This window comes from Lichenostomus cassidix, chromosome 3 (assembly GCF_008360975.1).
Source record: "Lichenostomus cassidix isolate B80296 chromosome 3, HeHo_3.0, whole genome shotgun sequence".
NCBI lineage: Eukaryota > Metazoa > Chordata > Aves > Passeriformes > Meliphagidae > Lichenostomus > Lichenostomus cassidix.
This window is the reverse complement of record NC_139483.1, coordinates 12,669,872-12,683,254: the sequence shown is the minus strand read 5'-3', so window position 1 is coordinate 12,683,254 and position 13,383 is coordinate 12,669,872. Positions and strand designations below refer to the sequence as shown.

At 38.1% G+C, this 13,383-nt stretch overlaps 1 long non-coding RNA gene across 3 annotated transcripts in view; it reads right to left on the bottom strand.

Annotated features, from left to right (window-relative positions):
* LOC146439104 (uncharacterized) overlaps positions 1–13,383 on the bottom strand; it is a 60,872-nt gene that overhangs the window by 29,806 nt on the left and 17,683 nt on the right. For 2 of the 3 annotated variants that reach the window (XR_014850668.1, XR_014850670.1), the window contains exon 1: positions 2,328–2,516. The exons of the other annotated variant lie outside the window; for it this stretch is intronic. This is a non-coding gene — a long non-coding RNA (uncharacterized LOC146439104). Of the gene's footprint in view, positions 1–2,327; positions 2,517–13,383 lie in introns of those variants that run through there. 3 annotated transcript variants of the gene reach the window in all.

Here is a 13,383-nt window from a genome sequence, read left to right as displayed (position 1 = left end):
ATAATCTTAGTCTTCATGTCCACAGCAGACAGGGACAAGAAACGAGTGTGGATTAGACAAAATACATAAGATATGGGATACAGCAAACAGGACAGAGGAAGGGGGTTATAATTAAAAAATAAATCAGTCCTCAGTGATAGAGCTAATGAACTGTGGAAGTCCCAAGTCGCTGTCTTTGGCAGTTTCTGAGGAAAGGATAGCCATTAATAGCAATAAGAATGGAAAATCCATCACAGATGATAGAGGGGAAATATTATCATACTAGGCTAGGTGACCCCATGAAGTTCCTTGTAGTCCTATGTCCCTACCAATCTGGCAATTTGTACTCATGTAGCACATATTACACCATCAGTTTAATCATCTATTTCTCACAAAAATAATTATGGATAGACACATAAATAAACAACTGCAGATTTGAAGTAAAGAAACAATATTGACTTGGTCTTATACTGGTATCTGAAAGAAAAACTCTATTAAGTTTAATCCTCTTCCCAAAAAGTATTGGAGCATTTGGGGTGATTTATTATTAAAGTCAACTCTGGGGATTGAATGGCCGTGGTAGGAGCACGTGTTTATTTTCCTTTGCTGCATGCATTATTTATTTCCATTAAGTTTACTTTACTTTCACAGGACTAAGCACTTCTGCTTTCTGAGATGTATTGTCTCGTTACTACTGGGACACCTTACCCACTGACTTCATTGACTATTTTATCAAGCATCAGCTAGAGCCATTGTGTAGTCTGCAATCAGTTCTGCAGTCAAAGATCCCAGGACCTTTGTCAAGCCCCAGTGTCATTACAGCTGCTGAAAAACAGCTTCAGCTTGCACAGAATAGAGGAAAGGGGCAATAAGAGTGGGTATTAATCACCAAGGTTGCTGATGTCTTTTTCCATTCTCTTTTTTGACTAGTCCTCAGCTTGTTTCTGATATCTGAATGGAGTGAGGAGAAGATACAGTGCTGCTCTGACAGCCTGTGCTAGCTTGAAAAACAGGTATGCTCTCTGGAGGTCATTTCCATCCCTTACCATAGGCATAGCTGCAGCTGGATGTTCCAGGTGATTTGAAAATAATTATTTTAATGAAATGGGCACTGCTGATGCCTTTGCTAGCTGTTCACATTTTATGGGTTGAGAAAGCATTGCATCATTTAGCAAATACAGCAACTAAAGTGCAAAGCAGCTGGTTATGATAAGGAAACAAACCAACACAAAGAGCAATGATAATTTAGCTTGTGATTGGAAAGAGAAATAAGTAATTGAAGACAATGATTGTGAATAAGCCTGTCATTTGAAGTGGAATATTCAATTGTCTGCTAAAGCTAATTATTAGCACGTTTCAGCACATGCTTTTCCCAGTTTTATGGCCATATGGCAGCCTTACATGCACTCTGAGCACCTAGGAGAGGTTTAACTCAAATTACCTCCAGTGCTTATATAATGTTTTCTGTAAGAAATCTGCAAGATTTTTGGCTGGTTATAATCCTGTTTTTTCAATACCATCACAGGGAAAGCACTGGGAGCCACCAGGAGCTCTCTCCTAGCAGATCACAGTCAGGCCTTGCCCTGACAGGGGTTGCAGCTGCAGAAACTCCTTTCTCCATCTCTGCTGCTGTGGACTCCAGCAGCTGCTTCCCAGCAGATATTCCTCCTTACCAGGAGTCTGAGTTTGGATTCTGAACACTAGTCCTGAGTCCATCTAGTGGCTAGTATAAGAAAGCAGATTTCTAACAGACATAAGTACATGTATGTGGAACACAAAAATAGTTTTCCCACTATTATAATCATAACAATTTTAAACTATATTAAAAATATGACATTTTGGCATATTTTTGAATAATTTCCTGTCGATTAAAACCTACCAAAAGTACTTTAGTACTAATCTTGCTGAACACTGAAGTTTACTGCAAATCTCTCCTACCATTCTGGTTTCTGAACTACAACTTAGTTTTGCTGCTAATACAATATGAAGGCCATTAAACTTCACCAGCCAGCTGCCAGCTCAGAAAAAGGTGGCACACTGTATCACCTTGATGGAAACAGCTTTCAACTTTCAAAGAAAATAAAAAAAACAAAAACCTAAACAAACAAGATAAAACTCAAAGTCAGGTCACATGTTACTTTACATTTGTAGAAAACTTCTCTTATCTTCTGCCTTTGGGTAGTAAAATTCTACTGTTGACATCCATTAATTTTTCTCTGAACACATTTTTATTCTCTTTACTTTTTTTCAGGCTATTCTTTTCCATTGCTTTTCCTGTCCCATGAGTTCTTATTACTGGAAGCTAAAACCTAGTTATAGTGGCTGAAATACAAATATTAGTCACTCACAGTATAGGGAAAATTGGTTAAAATCTCCACCAGGTGAAAAAGGCACCTTGCATGCGTTGTATACTTTGTTGATCCTTGGCTGAGTGCTCCAAGGAGATGAGTATTGTGCACTTTGGAGTTTTTGAAAGAAATTGCCTTAATGTTTCTATTCTGGAAAAAGCTGAAGAGGAATGAAACTTTTCCCTTTCCACTCCCGTTCCAGCCCTGTCTCTGAACTGCAAGCATTTCCCACAGCACCACCTGCAGGACTATGCAGCTGGAGGTCGAAATTTTAATATACCAGGGAAATGATTAAGCATCAAATCTGGTGTGCTGCTGAAGGATGACAGCAGTGTTATGTCTGCAGATAGACTGACAGTCACACTTAATGCATGTGGCAATTAATTTATCAGTTTGTGTCCAGAACACTTTATGTGCCACATGGTGGAAGCAAGACTTCTTGCTCTTACAGATGTTTGGCTGGAGGTAAAACTAAAAGCCCTTTAAATTTATCTTCAGACTTTTTTTTTTTAAAGAAAAAGCTTAGCTTGCCCTTCAGTCTTGCGCCTGTTTAAAAAAAAAAAAACAAAACAAAACAAAACTATGAATAAAATGTGTTAGTATTTCTAGAATTTCAAGGGAAGAGAGGCATCAGATGCCTCTACAAGAGGGAACAGAAGTTATTTACTATGTTAAAAGCCACTTTCCATGGATCTCCCACCTGGTTTCCAGCAGCTCCTACACAAGTACATCCTACCAGACACCTACTCCTTTACTTGAGATCATCCTTATTCCTTACTACTGCTGGCAGCCATTTTAAAATACATTCTCCAGCTAAAAGACTCTCTTAACTTTGTAGCTGCATATCAGCAAGAGCAGATTACACTCACAGGTCCCACATTACTGTCAAAATTACTTTTCCATTTCTGCTTTCTCATGCTTGCCATTCTCACTTTAATACTGAGTTCTATTCATTTCAAATCCTACTAAATTTGCTTCACTTCAAAAAATTAAATTAAATTACCACCCAAAGTAGCTCATTGACCCATTTACTTGTACTTAATATTACACTTACCACTCCTTCTCGCTGGTCTTAAACCTAAGCCCATTGTTAATTTGTTTACATGCAATATTGTAAATTTTTGATGACAGTTACATGACAATTTCAGTGCTGGTGAAAGAACCTTGTTCTTAATGCTGTATTTTTTGATAGTTCTTTTTGTATTGTAAGAAAAAAAGAAAAATCATGCTGTCTGTCAGAGACTAATCAGACTGAACCACTGTTTATTATTCTTTCACTTGAATTTAAACCTTGAATTTTTTAAACACGATGAATTATTCATGAAATTTTTATTCCATACTGCCTTTTGGTGTATGATTTCTACTTCTGATTCTAATTAGAAATGTCTCACATGCTTAGTCCTCAGCAAGGCTTGAAAACATTGTTTGAAGAATTGTTTCAGATTTCTTTCATTCACTTCCTCATAGTCATAGCTATGACTATGAATTCTGGAGCAAAGCTAGGCAAAGTCAGAAAGGATGAATGGAAAGGGGAATAGCGATGGATGAGGAAAAATTGCCATATTTCTGATCCCTGCAGTGCTTCCATCATGCCTTGGTCCTTCTTATCTGTGGAGCACTTCCTAAACATCTTTTGCTGAGAGCTCATGGCAAGTGGCTGACTTCAGGTCTTCTGCTGTCTGTGCTCCTCTTGGCTATAAGGCCTGGGAGCTAAAAATCAGAAATAACCCTCTGCAATGTCAGTCTTGGATTGTCCCTTGCCTGTGGAAAAAGGTACACTACTAATAGTACTGATCTTCTGCTCCTGTGGTCCTGATCCTACTGTAAAAAGAGCTTTGCAGTGTCACAGCTGCAAACCATACCCTTCTGGAGGAATAAAATGATGGAATCTCTTGGGAAAAGAATACAGACTAACAGGTGATGAAAAGGACCAAGGATAATACAAGCTAAGAGGAGTTAGGAATATACTGTGAAATCATTATAGAAAGCTTCAACTATATTCACATTCAAAAAATCATCCACAATGAGTGAAGGATGAGAGAATTTAGGTCATCCAAGGTTCACTTTACAGCGTGCAGTTTTGTAAGATTTTATTCTTTATCAAACCATGGAAAACCTTAGTTTAAACTCACTAATTCTAGAAAAATTTCACTATTGAAGTTGACGCAGTGTCTCGATTTTTTCCACACACAAAAGGCAGGCATGAATATTTACTGGCTACTTGTGAATATAAATATTTGTACTTACTTGAAGATTATGTTTACAAGAACAAGGAAAAGACAAATAATAGCATGTGACAGGTAGTTCTGTCATGCCCACTTCACAAAACAGTTTTCTTTTAACTCTGAAGTGCTACAGAGGCTTCAGGATTAGAAATGAACTACACAAAACAACTGCAGAGCTGATGCATGGCATCACCTAGCAAAATATTTCTATTGATTTCTGATAAATATGCTTGTTATCTGGTATTTTAGATTAGCATCATTTTTTTGAAGATCTTTCATTACAATTTTCTTGTGGCCTCAAATGACTGGAGTTCACATCTGCTTTTACCATGTTGCAGCACAGGTAATACATACTGAGATAGATAAAAAATGAAGGAGTAAACTTTCTTGGCAAATACCACCTTCTAATTGATCCAGAACAAGTTCTCTAATACACACTGCTATTTTTATTTGGTGCTTTCAAAACACCAAAATAATCAACACAACATAATCAACATTTGACATAGATATAACACTTTTCAAAGCAATTAACTCTCCTCAGGAAAAAAAGAGAATTTTTATATAAAACATGGGCAGAGGGATTGATAGATATTTTACACAGAGTTCAAACAGGCCAGAATTTTATGTCATATTCAACAAAATTTACTCACGTTTACTGTACATAAGATTTTTTAAACTAAACTCTGTGTGAGTGTGGGGTTGAGTAAAAGAGTGGTTAGAAGAAAGCATTGACATGGCTGGGTGGGTGATTTATCAAGCAACCAGTGGAGTTCTTCTGAATCTCTGCCACAGGCCATTTAGCTGCAAATGACTATTTCATTTTCTTCAGTGTGAGTGCATTTCTCTGGAAAAGGAGCTGGGCATTGATTTTGGGCCTCTGTATGGGTATAGGAGTTAGAGCAGAGGGAACCCTGCTAGTTTTTCCCCAGTGAATGGTAAAATATATACAAAATAAAGTGGGGGGAGAGGGCAAGGGTTTGATACCTCTTGTGAGTACTTCACACAATCTAAAAAGTCATGTTGCTGACAGCCACAAATGTAAAGTATCTGAAGTCTCCTTTGCACTACTCTTAGGAATACAGGATGGTTTAAAGAGCTTCTCTCTGAATTTTTTATCTCACTTGTTTACATGGTTTTGCATGCAGAGAAAAAACTTTTCATACAAGTGCCTTGTCTCACTTGTCTCAAAATTATTTCAGTATGACGTCCAAGAGCTGCTTGTGAAAAATCTGATTCCAGTTGGTTCAAATGAAATCACATTAGAAAGGGATCAGGGTGGGGGACAATGGTGTTCTTTCTTTGGCCAACAATATTCTTTTAGTTACCTATCCTTTTGTGAGTTTATTAAGTAATCTCACACCTATGCAAAGCCAAGCAGTGCTTAATTCCAATAAAGAAAAAAGTCTGTCAAGTACTATGGTGCTTTCAGTAAAAGAATGAGGAAAATTGAAAAAACCTATAATTTCAATAAAGTGTTTCTATCTCTTTTAAAATTTTAAGAGAAGTGACAAAACATTGTAGGAAAAATGAATGATCTGGCACATTCACATGTACAGAAACCCTTCTATTCCCTCACCTTTATAAATTACACTCCATTAGAAATATGCTTTGCTCATGCCAGCAGATCTTGATTTGGTAAGGAAAGCAGGTATCACATACAGATCCATGTGGATGAGACCACCACAACCAACTCATGTTGGGCACTGAAAGCCTTTTAAAGTATTTTAACAATCAATGCACAGCTCATCACCACTGGCACAATGCACATTGAGATCATTATTATCCCTTCTTTGCTCTTGCCCAGACTCATTGTAATTCCCATCCTTGGTCCCAGATATGAAACCTTCCTGTTCCCTCCACTCTATCAAGCTAGAAGACACCTGACTCATGAGATTTTCAGTTTTTCACAAATGATCAGCAAAGCATACACATGTGAGTAGGATGCTAGGGGAAAACAGGGAATAAATTAAATCACATATATGCATCCATATACATACTATAACTTCAGCCCACAGATCTCAGTTTTACTCACAAATAATTGCCACAGCTCCCAACACTACTACAGCTTTATCAGCGCTGGCAGCCCTGGTGTGGATGGCACCCCAGCAGCTGTCAGCAGCATCACGTCTATGAAACCAGCTCAGTGCCAATCTAATTAGCACAGTGCTGAAACAGCTGCTGGTGCTGGAGAGCTGTGAATGTTGCAGCTCGTCCTACCTCTAATGTCAGTGGAGATGCAATAGTGGGAATGTTCTGTAAATGTTCCCCGGTGCAGAACAAGCCTATGTTGGCAGTGACCTGGATTTCTCTCCTTGTTGGACATAATACCTAAAGTAAGGTGTCAAACTCAACTCTGTACGTAAAATCTAATTAAGGAACTCCCCATCCTACGTGTTTCCTTAAAACTGTTGATGTCCTGTGTTTCTGATGACAGACTCCTTCCTGTGTCTGACTTTAGCACCGCCCATGATCCCCCTGGTTAGAGAGAGCTGTCCAGAGCCAGGCAATTTCTGCTCAGCACTGAAGAGAACCTGGTGAACAGGCAAAAATTATTCTGGTAACAAGTCCCAAAAGGGCACTACCTGGCTTTAGCATTTCTTAATGAGACAAGAAGGAGAATTCACTATTTTTAAACTACTACCATGAAGTACGGTTGCATATACCTCAAAAGAGGACACAGATAAATTTCAGTGTCTGATGCTTCCCCTCTGTCATTCAGATCAATAAGTATCTGTATCTTCAGAGAGGCTTTCAGGACTTGCCTGAGGTAATTACTGAAATCACTTTTGTCTTTTAAATATGGCAATTATGAAACAAAGACTCAGGATGATGAAAACAGATGAAATCCCAATTAAGCGTACTCAATCAGACAAGAGTCTGTTAAAAAATAAATATTTAAACATACTTTTCCCTGGGGGAATGGCCTCCACCAGTCTGCAACTCACCTGTTGCACAGAGGGTAGGAGGAAAAGACAGGTCAATGAGCTCGTTGGAAGAGGTAGGAGAACTTTTACTGATGCAATTTGCTCCTCAAACAGAGGGATTTGGGAAGATGGTCTCCTCTGTGTTTCATGGGGAATAACCCAACAGTCTTTCCAAAAACAGGGCTTGCAATAAGGACAAGAAAATTTTCAGGAGGGAAATAGGAAGTTATGTGTCCAGAAAACACTCAGGAAAGTTCATATTTTGACAGACTAAATTAAATTTAAAAAAACTCTGCCTGTTCTCCAAGTTAATCAAAGCAACCTTTTCTCTCGTCATATAGCAGAGATATAACTCGGGATGGAGTGTGATTTATTGCAGTGGAAACACATTCCAGACAAGCACTGTCTCTTTTCCATCCTTGCATAGCAGAACAGGATCCTCTTGAGTCCTGCCTCTGCAAAAACAACTGGTGACCCTTGGCTGCAGCTGAAAGCTTCCCACAGTCTGCAGTGAACCGCAGAGCATCAGTGATCCACCGAAAACATCACTGTGAAAAACTTCCTCAAAATCTCCCAGTTATTTCTCACTACTTATAAAAAATTATACTAGAACTTGCCTTTACCTTTGGAGGGTGGGCTGGGGGTGTGCTGTATGGAGATCTGCAGTTCTGGGAGTACATGGCCATTTCTCACTCAGCAGCACTAGCAGAGTCTGTGGGATCTTTGCCCTGCCACATCCCCAAAATGTGACAGCCAGAAATCTCATTCTGGACATGGAGTGAAATCTCCATTCCAGTACATCAGGAATTAAGAGAATTTGTCCCCTAACATAGCAGGCAGTGCAGATGGCCTTCTTCTAAAGCTCCTGCTGGCACAGAGTAGTGGCAGATTGTTCAAAGAGGGATAGATTTGGGGAGCAACAAAGAAGCCAAGGATAAAAGTACCATCCAGCTTTGTTCCACGTGCAAAAGGAAGTCTATTATATGTCCCTTTTGCTTCCTCTGTTGCAGGAAGCAAGAGATTTTAAGGGAGTGAAGTTTAAAGACCAGTGATATAAAAAAGTAAATATTTTGCTTCTCTTGGCTCCACAGAAATTAGGAGTTGTCATTCCACTGAGATTTCTTGAAGAGAATGTTTAATGTAAGGCTCTGATGGTTATGCTACTGCACAGATACAAATACCTGTAAGGTTTGAACTCTCATTTCACTTTTAATCGCTTAGCAGATCCACTGTTCCTGAGAAAACCAAAGATTCTTTAAGCTCTCCTCTGTGGGAATATTTGAGCTCTTGCCTTTATATACCTAGAAGTGATAGACTCTTTTCTGCTAGCTGTTCACTTTAATCCCAGCTGTGTTTGTGTGGGAATGTACAGATCTACATAGAAAAATATATTTTGCCTGTTTTATGTCCACACTCACTGAACCTCCTGTTAATATACCCATGGGAAAAAACAGAGGAAATGGTGCTTTTAAAGTAGATCCACATGGCTACTCCAACCAAAGAAAACTACTCTTTATTAAGACAAAGAGCATAGAAAATCAGAAAACCCAATCAGCATTAAATAATGAAATCTTACAGATGAGAAAGACAGCCATGAAAATTCCTTATTTCAGGAGCAGTCACATGACTTGTCCAACTCTTTCAGTTTCACATTGATGTCACTTCACCAGTCAATAATTTTTCAGTGTTACTTGCAAGTTAACCCAGGTTTATTTTTAAATACCCTCTAAATGCATGTTATATAATTTTCATTATTAAGCTGATGTGTTAGGAAGTATAACTGTATTTGCTTCTTGTGTGATATTAAATTAATTATATGTCAAATAAATTTACCTATGATAAAATTAATAAAACTTAATGAGGATTTTTTCATATTTGCATTACAGCTAGCTTCTAGTTAGCACTGAAATGTCAAATCAGTGAAGAGCCTAGAACTAAGCTTGTGTTTTTTTATTGACAGACCTAAGTAGAAGCACCCTCCAGTAATGCCAAGAGTTAATACACAATCTGCCAGCTAATCTTTACGGTAAGTCAAAATGTGGGAAAAGAAACCTATCTTCAAAAATTTTCCTTGCCACCAGCTTGTATGCTGAATTAATATGCTGATGCTAAATGTCATGATCCACCAATAAAGTACAAATGGAGGAAAACACAATGGAAGCCTTTTACTCCTTTTGGCAGAGGAAGACAACAACATTTTAGCAATTTGGCCATCCCTGCTGTCAACATTAATGAAGACAACACAGATCATTTATTAATTTCACCTTGTGAAAATAAGAGAAAATGTTCTAAATTCCCCAGGAAAAAAAAACAAAACCAAACCAATCAACCAAACAAAAAAAAACCCCACAAGCTAAAAGTGAGAGCAACAGGGCACAAGTGCACTTGATGGGAGCTACTGACACTCTGACACAAAACGAACACAACCTACAGAGCTCATGCAAGAGATTATACACTGACCCTACCATATATCACCTCCTATTTTTTCATACACTCCAGAGCATAAGTCAAACTCCCATTAAACCAAAAGTGGGATTTTTGGTTATATACATGTATTTCCTACTGACTGTGCAGCTCCTTGCTCACAGAAGCTCGTTATTATGCTATACACTCAGGGTGCAAAATGCATAACTTTTCATTAGTATAACTTCTTTTTTTTTTTTCCCACAAAATATGTTATGAAAGTTATTCTATAAATAAGAATAATGTATTCCACTGAGTCATTTTTTGAATGGAATAATAACTAAAAGGGTATTTTTTGTGCTCCCACTCAGAGAAGGGTGATGGAGGTTCCCTGCAAGATACTTCCAGAGAATAAACCTTATCTTGCTATAAATTACCTAGTATCTTTATAATTCCCCATTTAAAAAGACAGAGAACATCTTGTTTAAATCCTTCCCTCATGCTTCAAAAATGTGAGAGAATGGAAAGAATATCTTTTGTCTAAATTATCTGAGTGTAATCAAGGGAACTGATCTAATTTCGGGACTTTATTATATATCTGACACTAATAAAACATGTACAGAGTATTTTTTCACCCATTAAACCATATTTCATGATATAGAAATGTACTGTTCTGACAAAAAATGTAAGGGGACACTCAGAGTTTTTAGTTCAGAGTTCGTTTTCTGCAGACTCACTCAAATGACCTCTGGCTTTACAAAGCCAAGGAAAATACTGGAACTTGGAGGAGTAGCAGGGGAGGAAGGTGCTTGGGCATGAGCTGCCTAAGATTTGATGACTGAGACATCTTAAACCCTCATCTCACTCCAGGGTAGTCAAATCTCTGTGCACCAGACCACTCCCTTCTTGAAAAGTGTAATCAAAGTGAAATGGCTGCAAGAGTGTGTGTAAGGATTTTAGGGGAAATTTATTTAACAAAGTGTAACAGTTACAAAGTGTAACAAAGGACTGTGGCTTGAAAGTGCTGGGTTTGAGCTTGAAAATTATTTCATTCCATGCTCTGTTTGTAAATGATTCTTCAGTGTGTGTGAGTAAGTTTGAGACTTATGCCATGAGTCTGAGCTTATCTAGCCATAAAAATAAGTGGCATGTCTAAGTCAAGGAGATTGTACTGTTACAAAAAGAAAACACTAAATCTCTTTGCACATAGTTTAAAGGCTAAGTTTTAGCCTGTTCTCCTGACCTACAAAATGTCCCTTCTGCTGCCTGTCATCTCACTAGTGGATCCATGTGTTTATTAAATGAGCCATCCCTTTATGAAATGAACTATTTATGTACTAAAGTCCAGTTTCAGGCTAAATTTTGAACCAAAACTAATTAAATATTATTATAGCAGCATTCCCAAAGAGACAATGAGTGATGAGATGTTAGGGTTTGTTTGGCTGTAAACACACATGCACACACATTTCCATGAACCAGTGAGTAGAGGAAGGGAAGGGCTGAAAAAGGCTTACTTATCCTAAGAGAGGAGAAATTATGCCACCTTTGGCAAAAGAAAACCAAGCAAATTACTTCTCCTTGGGAAAATGGTGGGACAGGCATTGAGTCACAACTGCTGTGGCACAGCTGCACATTGCTCATTTCTCAGGGATGAGCAGACAGGCACAGTCCAGGGCTCACCTGGCAAAGGGAAGAGGAAGACGAGACAAAGAACTCCTGGCTCTTTCAATATTAGCCTTCATCTTAAATGCCTGTTATCTTGTAGCTCATTAGGCGGTATTATTTTGTCATAAAGTTCCTTAATGTCACAGAACATCACTTCCAGAGGTGAAGAAGGTTTTGGTAACAAGCAGGGGCTTCTGTGCTTTGGCTGGTGATTAAAATAACCTGCCAGCCTGTAAGAACAAGGCTCTGGTCATAAACTCTCTCTTCTGTGATTTCACCTTTTCATTAGAAGCGAGAACTTTGTTCTAAGACTGTGGCAGAGAGCTGGGAAAATTGGGCTTCAGCAAAATACTGAACATTCGAAAACATGTAACAGAAATTGCAGTGAAATACTGCTCTGTAATGCATTCTAAAAGACTGGAAAATATGGCTGTGCATTGTGTCCTCACATCCAGCATTATATTTACAGAAGTTGTAAGAAAAATAAAAGAAAAATAAACTGTGCGTATAAACTGTGCACAATAAAGTTTGGGGGGAAAAAACCCAACAAATTGGCTTTTCATCTGTTTTACTGATGACTTCTGTATAATTTTAACTCTCTTTACATAGAACTAGAATTCACAGGATGAAGCTTCTTCTGCCTTACTTTGTTCCAAACTGCTGATACATCCAGGCAGATTGATGTTTAAATGTAGTATCAGGGAGAACAATTAGTTCCTAGAACAGAAGTCCTAATTTGAGTGATGTGGCATGGAAACCTCACAATGGCTGAGAGCACCAAGCTATCACCCAATGCCAAACCTCCTGCACTGCTGGTACAACAGCTGAGAGAATGCAAAAATTCATCACTCTACCCAAGACAAAGCAGGCAAGGATAGGTAATTCAACCAAATCCCCACAGCAGCAGATATCTGAAATACTGAATCCGTTATAGACAAGCAAAAGTTCCAAAGAATTTTTCAACCTGGTGATTATTCATCAGGATGTAAGTCAGCCTTGCAAAGACGTGTGCTGGAAAAATATATAAAGGCTTCCAGTTCAGCTAAAATGGGTCATTTTACTTATATCCACATTCCAAGCTAAAACCTATGTGGAAATAAAAAGTAGTAAGATCACTGTTTACTAGAAATAAATTTCCCCCACATCATTTGGTAAGAACTTAGAGCTGGAACAATTTAGGAGTGTGAAAACCACAAAGCACTCATACAATTTACATGATCCAAGCCTCAAGGGGGAAAAAAAAGAAAAAAGCTGTTTTGATTTTGATTTTAAGGGGTTTTGCCCACTTTAATCCACATTTCCTTGGTCATAAATTAGTTGAGTATGTCTTCTTTAAGCACAATTGTTGTTTTCTCCCTTTGAAAAAGGAATACTGTGTATTCCCTATGTCTATTATTGTATAATCTATTGTTGTAGATCTGCTACATCATCAGTTTTTTTCTAAAGCTTTGCATAGTATTAAGGTCATGTTAACAGAGCTACAGCTGCCTGCAACTCCATCCCTTTCACCCTTCCTTAAAAGCTGTACTTGCTACATTTGCCCTTTTTTAGCATATGGAAACTCAGGAACTAAAGATTTATTAAAATAAAACTTACTATTACAAATGCATAGCTATTCATGTGGTTCTATTTAGCACAAAGAATATTTCTTGTCCTTTGCCTCAGCTCTATATATGTGACAATAAATCCACCTAAGCACTATTTCCACCATCTTCACCATCTCTATGTCGTTATCTTTACTAAATATTAAGGCAAAATTAGACTTTACTATGGTTAGTTCCATGCCACAAGTTTAGTGTGTGAGATACTTTTTAAAAGCCTGGACCTGCAATGTGCATT